Raw genomic sequence first — 12,146 nt, forward strand, 5'->3', positions numbered from 1 at the left:
GCTGAACCTCGAGTACAGCTGTCTCACAAGAAACCAAGGGTTTGAATTTGTGTAAAAACGTACTGATTAGCGTTATACAAAAACATTATTTTTAGTGCAACCAATGACTCTTTTTAACAATGGTGCTGGAATGCTTTTCTTCCCGTTAGCACAAAGTACAAACTAAGATTTCACTTTAGTGTTGTTCCGTGTGAAGTCTAATATAGACAAAAACTTAATTTTTAGTGCATTTAATGACTCTTCGTAACCATGGCGCTAGAATGTAATTCTTCACGTTAGCACAACCTACAAACACAGATTTGACCTCAGTATTGCTCCATCTAAAATCTAGTAAATCCCGGGGCACAAAAGATGATGCTATGAGTGGGAGATGGGAGCTTAACTAGTTGAAAAGGAAGAAGATTGAGAAGTGTGAAGGAGGAAAATTGATATTTTTATAAGGTAAATAGCACTATTGCATCCTTTCACCTTATTCAAGCTTTGCTGAATCTGCATATCATGCAGCAAACTGCTTACTAGTCAGTCAGTCAGTCAATACATCTTTATTTCGGTTAATAAAAACCATAAAAGCAATGCAATACAAAAAATCATTATATACACATTATATACACATTAACATTTGTACAGAAATAAGATATACACATGATTGCAGTTCAAACAATCTAAAACAGTTAAAATCTTTGATGCAAAGAGAAAAGAGACAAAATCTGTATCATGAATATAAAGACCCAACCCTATTTTCAGATAATCCTCATTCAGTTATGTGTCCTCCTGATAGTGAATTCAATAGGGTGAGTCTGATTTTATTTATACGCGCTGCCGCTACCAAAAAACTGGCTACACTATGCGTAACCTGCATAGAATCAAGCATTTGTAAATGTAGGAGGGCAGGCCTCACCTGGACGAATTTTAATTCCTTCAGAACAGGGTATAACATTTTTTTACGGGCTACCAGAAAGTGCTCGCAAAACATCACCAAGTGGAGCGTGTCCTGTGTAGAGAAACTATCACAGGTGCAGGGTGGAGTATCTTCAGGGGTCCCCCACTTCAGATAGGTGCCTAGTGTGAGGTGGATGAGGTTGAACCTGAATCTAACTAAAAGGAAACGATGGTAAGAGTTGGTCACGTACTTCAGATAGGGTTCCATGACTGGGGAGATCACAAGTTGATAGATTGATCTCACCATAAGTTTCCTGAGTTCAACTTCCTCCCTTTCCGACTCAAGTAAATTGAGGAAGTTGCGCTTGATCCACCCTACCTCCTCATTCCTGAGACCTTGTGGTGATAGATACATTTCCGGACGCCCCAGCCTCACGCATGCCGCTCTAACATACGCAAGCCAGGGTATTCTATCTACTCTATCCAGGGCCATACAATCCTTGATTATTAGGTGGTTAAGCGTGATCTCCTCATTTAGCCAGGTTTTAACCCATCGTAATAAAGGGGCCATTTTTAAGTGATCAGAAATATACCCCAAGCCTACTTCACAGTGGATGGAATATGTAGGGGATGATTGAGGGAGTGACAGAAGGGATCGTATGAACTTATTTTCCATGATTTGGATCCCTGTTGTTGGAACATAGCCCCATATATCAGCCCCATATGAGGCAATTGCTACGCACTTTGTTTTATAAATGCGGATCATAGCCTCCATGGGTCTTGCACCCAATCTTTTTGAAAAATTAATGAGGGCTGTGGTAGATCTTGCAACCACGTTACCCTTGAGTTTCAACTGGGGTCCCCAATTCCCTCTTTCATCAAATAAAACCCCTAAGTAACAAAAGGAAGGTACCCTTGAGATTGGCGTTCCATTGCATCTGAAGGTTTTGATCTTCATGGTTTTCCTGCGTAAACCAGCCACCATTACGTGGGATTTCAAGGTGTTGATTTTTAAGTCTAAGGCCTCCATAAAGGAGCCAAAATGATCTAACAATCTTTGTAATCCAGTACCAGTTCGAGCAAGTAGGACGGCGTCGTCCGCGTACAGGAGGACTGGTATAGCCGACCCTCTCATACGCGGGACGTCCTGGTTGGCCAGGTTTAAGGATTTACCCAAAGAGTTAATGTAGAGCGTAAATAGGAGAGGGGCCAGAATGCAACCTTGTCTGACCCCTCTTCTTGATCTAATTTGCTGGGTACATCTGCCCTCCCTTGTTACCCTAACAGAAACTGACAAGTTCTGGTGAAGATCATTTAAAAAATTAACCAACGTAATGTCCAAACCCATATCCCGCAAAATGAACCATAATTTAGAACGATTGACCAAATCAAATGCGGAAGAAAGATCCATAAAACCCAAATATAGAAGCCCCTCCTTCACCACTGTGTACTTGCTAATAATGAAATGTAGGTTTAGGCATTGATCCATGGTCCCCCTATGTGCCCTAAAACCGTACTGGAGATCAGAGAGAACCCCACTCCCCTCGAGCCAATCTCCCAGTCTCTGTAAGATAACTCTGCCTAGGATATTTACGGCAGAGTCCAGCAGGGAGATTGGCCTGTAGCAAGCGGGGTCTCCCCTGTTCCCTTTCTTGAAAATCGGAACGATAATAGAGGTTGACCAAGAGGATGGGGAGCCTGCGGTGAGTATTGCATTGAAAACATTTGTTAGAATTTTGGACCAAAATTGTGGGTACAAAATGTAAAGATCTGCAGGGACCCCATCCGGGCCAGGGCCTTATGTTTGCTAGTATCTTTAATCGCCTTTTCCACTTCAGAGGTGTTAAACCTAATGGACATATTGTTTCGAGGTACAACTAAATCTGGGGGAGTAGGAACCCCTAGCTCAATATCATAGATGTTTCTAAAATGATTAAGCCAACTCTCATCTTCAATTACGCAGTCCATATCTGATTTCCCCTCCTCAGTGAAAAACGACTGATGATGATAGCCCAAAATTTTTGCTGTCTCTCAACACATCAACAGATTGTAGATGACCCTAAGCTTCTTCCTTAATTTGGTTCTTGCGATTTGCAAGTGCCAGTTTGTATTCCTTACGAAGGTTCGCCACAATTAGCCTATCCCTGGGTCTACGTTTCAGCGCTTTAAGTAGGGCACCATGGGCGAGTGAGCACTTTTTGTCAAACCATAAACACCTTCTCACAATGTGAGCTGTTTCTAGACTCCAAATTCTTGGAAATCCGTAAGCATATCTCTACATAGGCATCCACAACATCAGCCCCTGATGCAGTGGAATCTAAGCAGACAGCCATATTGTCCTCGGTTTCCTGTGCAAGTGTTTTAAAAAAGGTTTCTGGAATAACCCTCTCCCATTTCACCCTCCTGCCCTGCCCTCCAGTTGACAAGTCTTTTGAGGCCACCACGCTTGATTTCCTCCCATGCAAGAACCTCTCAAGATCTATAGCCAATAAGACGGGGTTGTGGTCACTAAAAATTGCGGTCACTACACTATACTCCTGCGTTTTGGCTAAAACCCCAGGGGAAACAAAAATATAGTCGATAACTGTGTTTGCGTCCCTCCCAATAAATGTAGGTGCTCTAATCTCATCATTACCTAAGCCTGGTTCGAATAAGTTTGAGTTGGCAAGGAGACTCTCAAGGGCATCACCCTCCTTGCTATGTTCAAAATGGGGGACCCCCTCCGCAGGTGATTCTCCGTATACATCATTATAGCAATCCCCCTCACAGGGGTGAATAATAAAATCTCCCATAATAACCATCTCTGGGACAGAAGTGCGATCATGTTTGTAGACTGACAGAAAATCTGCCACGGCAGTCAAATGCTCATTCTCAGATGAGCCCGCCCTGGAATTATAAAAATTAACAATTAGAAGTTTTTTTTGGTCCGAAATGGTCCATTCAATTATTAATGAATTCAGAGGGGTGGGATCTATTTTTTTGAAAACCCCAACCAAGTTAAGTGAGAACAGTGTAAGCAAGCCCCCTTTAGCTCTTCCTCTCAGCCCCTGTACTGCTGGGGTTGAGAATCTAAGAAAGCCATCTAATGAAAAACTGGGTGATATATCCCATGTCTCTTGAAAGGCCAAAATATCATACTGCTTAACAAAGCCCTGCCATAAGGGATCAGAAGATTTTTCGCTCAGTCCAGCCACATTCCAAGTAAGCATTTTGCAATATAGACTTATTATTTATTTGTGTGTGCTTTTAGCTCCAATTTGTAGTGGACTTCTATTTCATTGACTCTGATTACTATGCGGTGCCAAGTTGATCCATTTTACATTTATTTCTGTGTTTCTTTCTACCTCTTTTTGCAAGGTGGTACGTTCATTTTTTTCTGGAGATCTAGCAAGTGCATTTCTTAGGACTGGTACAGTCTTTGTCCCTGCCTTCTTATGTTTCAGTGGAGTTTCATCTCCTATAAAAGGACTAGGGTAAACCTCTGGAATTTGTTTGGTGAGTATTATACCCCAGGTTTTGAATATCTTTTGCTCCTTCATTATCTGATCAGCTATAGATATTGAAGATAGTGAGATTAAGGTTGGGGTCTGGCTATTCCGGTCATCCTCCATAAATTGAACAGATATAATGTCATTAGATACAATGTTGTTGAGGGAAGGTATGGATTTGAAAAGTCGCAGTAAATTCCCTCGATTAAGAATATCATGTCTACCTCTTGAGCGGAATTCTGGTGTAAATTTGAGTTTCTCATTAGTTTCAGTATTGTGTTGATTTGCAGCCTCCGTTTTTTTAGTATGTTTCGTTGTACAGGTTACTGTTTTATTCCCATTCACGCATTTAATCTGCAAGTGGTCTCGTTCAGATATTATGTCATGGCTACTTTCTGCCCTTCTCTCAGTTAGATGATTCAGAAAAGGGGGTGGTGATGGACAGAGTCTCTGAATTAAGCAGAACACTCCTGCCCAGTCAACAGATCAGGACTTGATCCTTCACCGTTTTTTAGCTCACAGCACCATCCCAGCTCAGAACCTGACTACATGCAAATTAGTCTGTCCCTGGCCCAGTGCATCATGGGAACAGGGCAGACCAAACTACCAAGCCAATTCTTATACTGGAAAGGAAACAAGCTTCCGGGGACCGGTTTCTGGCATTACAGCCGTCTTCGGCTCGGCTTGCTTGAATCCTGATGATGCAGCGAGCAAGGGACTCACATCTGAGCATATCCTTCCACGCTTATGGTGGACAAAACGATTCAGAAAAGGGGGTGGTGATGGACAGAGTCTCTGAATTAAGCAGAACACTCCTGCCCAGTCAACAGATCAGAGCTTGATTCATCACCGTTTTTTAGCTCACTGCACCATCCCAGCTCAGAACCTGGCTACATGCAAGTTAGTCTGTCCCTGGCCCAGTGCATCATGGAAACAGGGCAGACCAAACTACCAAGCCAATTCTTATACTGGAAAGGATACAAGCTTCCGGGGACCGGTTTCTGGCATTACAGCCGTCTTCGGCCCGGCTTGCTTGAATCCTGATGGTGCAGTGAGCAAGGGACTCACATCTGAGCATACCCTTCCACGCTTATGGTGGACAAAACGATTCAGAAAAGGGGGTGGTGATGGACAGAGTCTCTGAGTTAAGCAGAACACTCCTGCCCAGTCAACAGATCAGGGCTTGATCCATCACCGTTTTTTAGCTCACTGCACCATCCCAGCTCAGAACCTGGCTACATGCAAATTAGTCTGTCCCTTGCCCAGTGCATCATGGGAACAGGGCAGACCAAACTACCAAGCCAATTCTTATACTGGAAAGGAAACAAGCTTCCGGGGACCGGTTTCTGGCATTATAGCCGTCTTCGGCCCGGCTTGCTTGAATCATGATGGTGCAGTGAGCAAGGGACTCACATCTGAGCATACCCTTCCACGATTATGGTGGACAAAACGATTCAGAAAAGGGGGTGGTGATGGACAGAGTCTCTGAATTAAGCAGAACACTCCTGCCTAGTCAACAGATCAGGGCTTGATCCATCACTGTTTTTTAGCTCACTGCACCATCCAAGCTCAGAACCTGGCTACATGCAAATTAGTCTGTCCCTGGCCCAGTGCATCATGGGAACAGGGCAGACCAAAATACCAAGCCAATTCTTATACTGGAAAGGAAACAAGCTTCCGGGGACCGGTTTCTGGCATTACAGCCGTCTTCGGCCCGGCTTGCTTGAATCCTGATGGTGCAGTGAGCAAGGGACTCACATCTGAGCATACCCTTCCACGCTTATGGTGGACAAAACAATAGTTTGGTCGGCCCTGTTCCCATGATGCACTGGGCCAGGGACAGACTAATTTGCATGTAGCCAGGTTCTGAGCTGGGATGGTGCAGTGAGCTAAAAAACGGTGATGGATAAAGCCATGATCTGTTGACTGGGTAGTAGTGTTTTGCCTAATTCAGATACTCTGTCCATCACCACCCCCTTTTCTGAATCTCTTCTCTCAGTTAGGACAATGTCTTTTTTTGTTTTTCCCTTCATACATGCTTTGAGATGAGAATTCATTGTTTCTGTCTCGTTAGTAGCGATGCTTCCATTCATTGTATCAGAGTTAAAAATAGTTTGATCTCTTTCTTCCTTGTTTAGGTTTTTATCCTGGTTAGATCCCATTTGTAGACTCTCTGGCATACTGTTTATTACTCGTACTTCCACTTCCACTTCTCTATCTTCTTCCCATTCCTGGTTTTGTAATTCATTCGTTTTTATCGAACCATGAACGTTTACTGTTTTTTTTTTTCAAAGATAGGAAAGATGTTGTTAGGTCCTGAGTTAGATGATTTGAGGTCCTTAGGTGGAATACTTGTAGTATTCACCTTCTGTTTCTCATTTTTTCTTGCTTTGCGAAGTTTTTTCTTTTGGCGTTTTGTCATTGTTGAGAATCCATCCGGCTCGGTATCAATCGAATTTTGATCGTTTTTGGAGAGTTTACACCGAGTTTCACACGGGATTTCATTGTCCAGATGATCCTTTGCCTGTAGAATATGTATGTTAACTGAATCATCAAATTGACTTATTAATTGTTGTGGCCCTACGGGAATAGAGTTGTCCGTACCATCCCCCCGTGTAATTTTTTCCATTCCCATGGTACTTGTGATGTTTGTTTTAGGATTATCCTTACTGTGATGGATGGTTCTTTTGGCATCATATATTATGCTTGTTAATGCCGCAGGTAAGGCTGAAAGCTTATCCATGATAGGCACATAGATGCTGTCAGAGGATGTTTTTTCATTATCTCTTTGTACTCTGATTATCAGGTCATTTAATTCGGCCAGTTTGTTGTCAATCCCTGCCACATTATTTGCCATCATTTTTAGAAGGTCAATTTGTATATCCATTTTATTTGATTGATAGTGAAGGGCTTCCCGCGTAAGAGTTGATGTTTGGTAGAAAATATCCCAGGGTTTGACTACACCCTGGTGTTTTGCTCCAGTTTCCAAAGTTTCATCTTTGGATTCTTCAGCTCCCACGGAGTCTAGTGTTTGCTCCCTAATTTCAAACTTGTTTACACTGTTGTCAGCCACTTCATTGGATATGTTGTCAGTCCGAATGCTCCTTTGGGATTCCTGTTGATGGTCTAGGTGTATTTCAGTTACCTCAGAGATTATGCCCGACCTTTTTGTGATCTCAACGTTGACTTCAAGAGGGACCCTTTGTACTGTCTGCTCAGATTGGTCAGTTATGTCGTGGCAATCTTGTTGGTTAGATCCCATAGATTGCGACAGCAGTTTGTTTGCGGTAGTGACAGCCAGGTTAGATGTTACAGCTATATTGTTTTCTTTCGTCGTATAGCAATTTCTAATATCTTTTGAGGGTTTTTCTTGAGTTTTCCCCAGCTGTTGGGCTGCAGTTTGTATTTCTAGATCCACAGATTCATTTTCATTCCAGACAAATTCAATTTGGTCCAAATCTTTTATTTCTTTGCTGTTTTGTGACTGATTTAGGGCATCAGTATTAGTATTAGTATTAAAGGGTTTAATTGGTGTTTGCAATTTGTCTTTGTCTTTATTTGTTTCCATTGTCATTGACACCCGCAGGATCCTTCAGAAATTGAAATTTGTCTGGTATTTTAACAGATTTCTCGAACATCTGAGCAATCGGGCATATAAGAGATTGGTTCTGACCTGGAGTATTTATTTTTAATTTTTTTGCCACATTTGATTGCTGTAGTTTTTTTGTACGTTTAATTGCTGTTCCCGCAGTTCTTACCTTACCTGATCTCATGTCTAGGACTGTGCTTTTGATTATATATTTACTTTTGCTCCTTGTGGGTAAGATCCCGGTACGATTGTAACACTCCTACGTAGACCTGCCGCTTACTCTTATCGGCACTTAGTTAAATGTAAAAAATGCCAAACTCCTCAATGCTCTCCCAAGCCTGTCTACTCCCTATAGCTCTGGAACCTACCGCTTGCTGATCCACACTGCAGGTTAAACAGAGCAAGGAGCAGCTGCCGTCAGGGGCAGCACTGCAGTCCTTGATGTGCTCCTGGTGTAAGGCAAAAATGGCAGACTCCCTACCCTGCTCGGCAGTGTTGTTTTGAAGAGCACTCACAACAGCCAGCCAACAGGAAGCAGCAGGTTCATGAGGTTCTAAATAGTTCTAAATGGTCCTTTTTATAAATCCGCAGTTTTTAGAAATTCAAGGCTACAGGCCGCAGGCTACATGCTACATGTTCCAGGTTGCGCATTACCGTAGAGCTTAACCACACTAGCACTGGCACAGACACAGAAGCAGACGGAGGCGGAGGGGTGCTGTTGTCTCAGCGCTTAGCCTTAGACTCGGCAGCGCAGCGCTCGCACCTTCTCACACTCACCCGCCTGCTTGCCTGCACACTCCGGCTCTGCCCGCTCTTCTCTTCTCAGCCCGGTCCAGCCACACTCGGGCTCTCCCGTACCTGTGGCGCGAAGCGTGAAACAAAACACACACGGGCAGTACAGCAGGGGAATCAGTGGGAGGTCCGGTAATCAGGTCCGGTAAACAGTGAACCTTGCCGCTTCTGCTAGCCCCTGCTTGCTCCATCGCTGTGGCTCCCTCTGACGTTGGGGAGCAGAAGACGGGGGGCAGGACAGATGGCAGGAGCGAGGGTGTTTCAGTGGTTTCAATAGTACGTCTCTCGTGAATGTCGGTTTTTTTCCTATATCGTGTCACCTGCACTCATGCACTAGTCCCGGGATGCTCAAAGCCGTCTACCGCCACCGCCACCGCTGACCACACTGGGCCAGGAGCGCAGAAACTACGGGGCAGCGGAGCAACAGAGCAACGAAGCACAAGCAGCCCAACCCCCCGTGCTTGCCCCTGCTCCCCGCTCACCTTCACCTTCAGAGGGACAGCGATGGCGGATGGTGGAAGAAGGGAGGCGGGCGGCGTCGTTCAGCGGCTCGGCTCGGCGGTCCAACTCGGCGGCTCTGAATGGCACCGAGAAGGTGCCACAAGGATGCGAGGCATCAATGCCGACGTGTGCCAGCCCCGGCAACTCCTGCTGCCCTCCGTTCACCACACGCACGCACCGCTGGAGCTTTCCCTGGCGCCTTCCCGTAGCCTTCCTTGCGCCTCGCTCGCTCCTCGTTCCGTGAAACCTCTGCAGCTCCTCGCAAAACACGAACTGGATCAGAATGATGGAGTCATGCTTACTAGCTTCCAAATGCGCATCAGATGAGGGAATAGCATCAATCAAAAGACACCCTTGCTGCCCCCAAAGCCTGCTCGAAGTGAGAATCAGGTGGCAGTAATCGCCACATGATTTGAACGTGAGTAGGCAGAGAGATGGTGTTGTAGCCTGCCACCTCAGACCAGGTATCCCCCCCCCCCTCCCAAAACCGATTTTTCCCTAGCCAGGGCTCAAGAAACACCCTAGTATTCCCCCAGTTTGATGCAGATAGCCAGTGGGCCTAGGTGTGTAGCCATTGAGCCCTTTAACCCCAGAAAGAGGGGGAGCTCTTCTCAATCTAGCGACCTAAAGCGCCCTCCGAATCCTTATGATTCCATTTACAAGATGATACAGAATCCTCATACGAATGAGAGAAATCATCAAGATACAGATAACAGCTGCAAGTGGGACTGTCTCACCGTCTACACCATCTCTCAACAGTTGCGCATTTCCAAACTCGATATTCCACAACACAACCTCCTCCACTTTACATATGCACAAAGACAAAAATGCACAATACCACTAATATGTTCAATGGGGTGTGCAAGAGCCCCCTGAAGAATGAGGAATAGTGGGGTTTCTCTCACCTATATAGTACCATGGACGGTACCTGCAGAGCAGTCCCCTGGATTAGAATTGACCTTGAGGGGACCATGTGCTCAGCCACCTGAGAGGGCAAGCCAAAGGATTACAAAGGTTCCCTAGAACCCTTTCATAGAGGAATCCAGAGATTATTCCATTGCACAAAAGAGTGGAGATTCAGGAAAGGAGTTCTTTCCACCTTATGGCAGTGTATTGCCACCAGGCAAGAAGTACATTTTATATTGCCATGCTGATGTCCAGCACAACCTGGTTTGGAGCTTCATCCAAAACTTATTTGTGCCTGTAAATCAAACTTGCACACTCCAATAGGCTTTTTTATTAGTGCTAATCTACTTTTTTTTTAATTTAGTGCAGTTAGTTTTTCAAATTTATGAGCCTTTACTCACACAAAATGTATTTTTGTGAGCAAATCTACAACCCGTGGATCTGTGGTCGCAGCGAGTTGTCAGTACAGGGTGCAAGTGCCTTGCACGTTTATACATTCCCACAAACATGTTTGACAGTTTTCTTTAACTCCTCTCCAAATTTCTTCCCACCCCCAACATTTTTTAAAGATTTATACCTATCAGTGGCAGTAGTGAATCTGTTTCTAGGGTGGGAAAGGCAAGTAATCCTCCCCATATTTAGGTAGGAATTAAGAAGAGGGTTTTCTCTATGGGTCTAAATATTTTTGATATAGAAAAAAAGAATAAAATATATTTACATGTCCAATGTATTTTTTTGTATGGAAAATACAAGAATGTGAATTTCTATCTGAGAAATTAGAATTAATAAATATTTATCAGGCTTGCATCTTAAAACCTCTGACTGGAGCAGGTTCCCAGGAATACCCTAGAAAACATGTGAATTCAAAATAATTTGAAATCTACATCAATGTGAGGTTGTAAACCTTAGGATACAAGTATGCATATTTCCTATGAATCAGGCCCAATAAGAGAAACAGGTGTGAAATAGTGTTATGTTTGGAACAATGTGTCTTAATTGTTTTCCCTTGTCCTGCTATGTGATTATGGGTATGTAAGGGGGAGTGAAGATTTGGTCTAAACATTTCAAATATTTAGAGGGTCATGCAGCTGTGTCTTCAATACTGCTAATGACCAGTGAAGTCCAACAGAGACACAGCCTTTACGACGGAGAGTCCCTACACCCACCACCCAGTAAATAATTCAATTATCAGGAGGTTTAATCTCCCCTCTAACCACCTGAAGTAACTCCCTAGTTGCCGTAGCGGCCGACATGGTTCGTAGGTAGCAGGGCGGGTGCAGGTGTGGGGAGGGCCAGAGGGGTGTGGGGGTGAAAGGATAAAAAAGTAATAATAATAAAAGAAGCACTTACCTTGTTGCATCCGTCCCGCGCCCCTGCTCCTTCACTCCTCGTCAGACCGAGGCACGGGAAGCACAGAAAAGGCTTCCCTGACCAATCACAATGCTTTAATGCAGCGTTGTGATTGGTTTTAAGCATCCTGGTTCGATGTTCAACCAGGAAATGGGGTCTGGGCTTGTAATCTATGCAAGCTGCAATGCAGCCTGCATGGAGAAAGAGGAAAGTGCGCATGACTGGTTTGGGCTTCCCGAGAGGGCCGACCAACCAGTATTTGCGCACTTAGGAGTGGGCAAACCACTACTCCCCTGCCCTGCTCCCAGAGCAGAGCAGCCACAGCAAAGCTGCAGGCAAAATAAAATGATAATAACTCAAAGTTGTTATCAATTTATGTTTCCTTTACTTTGCTGAGCACTGCTCAAAAGCAGTGGGAAAACTCTCCTCCGCCATAGCGGAGTCGCAATTTCGCATTTATGTGCTGAAAATTGAACCAGGGCACCCGCAGTGCCCTTTGGTTCACATTCGGATTCGGTTTGTAAAGAAGTGAAAGAGATTGTTTTGTTCCTAACTCGCTTAGCGCTGAAGAAAAAAAATGAATCCGTACTTATGTCTACTTCAGAGAATTGTTTGTTTTATTATTTGAAATGATTGCACAT

The sequence above is a fragment of the Lissotriton vulgaris genome, chromosome 2_1, assembly GCF_964263255.1.
Source record: "Lissotriton vulgaris chromosome 2_1, aLisVul1.2, whole genome shotgun sequence".
NCBI classification, from domain to species: domain Eukaryota; kingdom Metazoa; phylum Chordata; class Amphibia; order Caudata; family Salamandridae; genus Lissotriton; species Lissotriton vulgaris.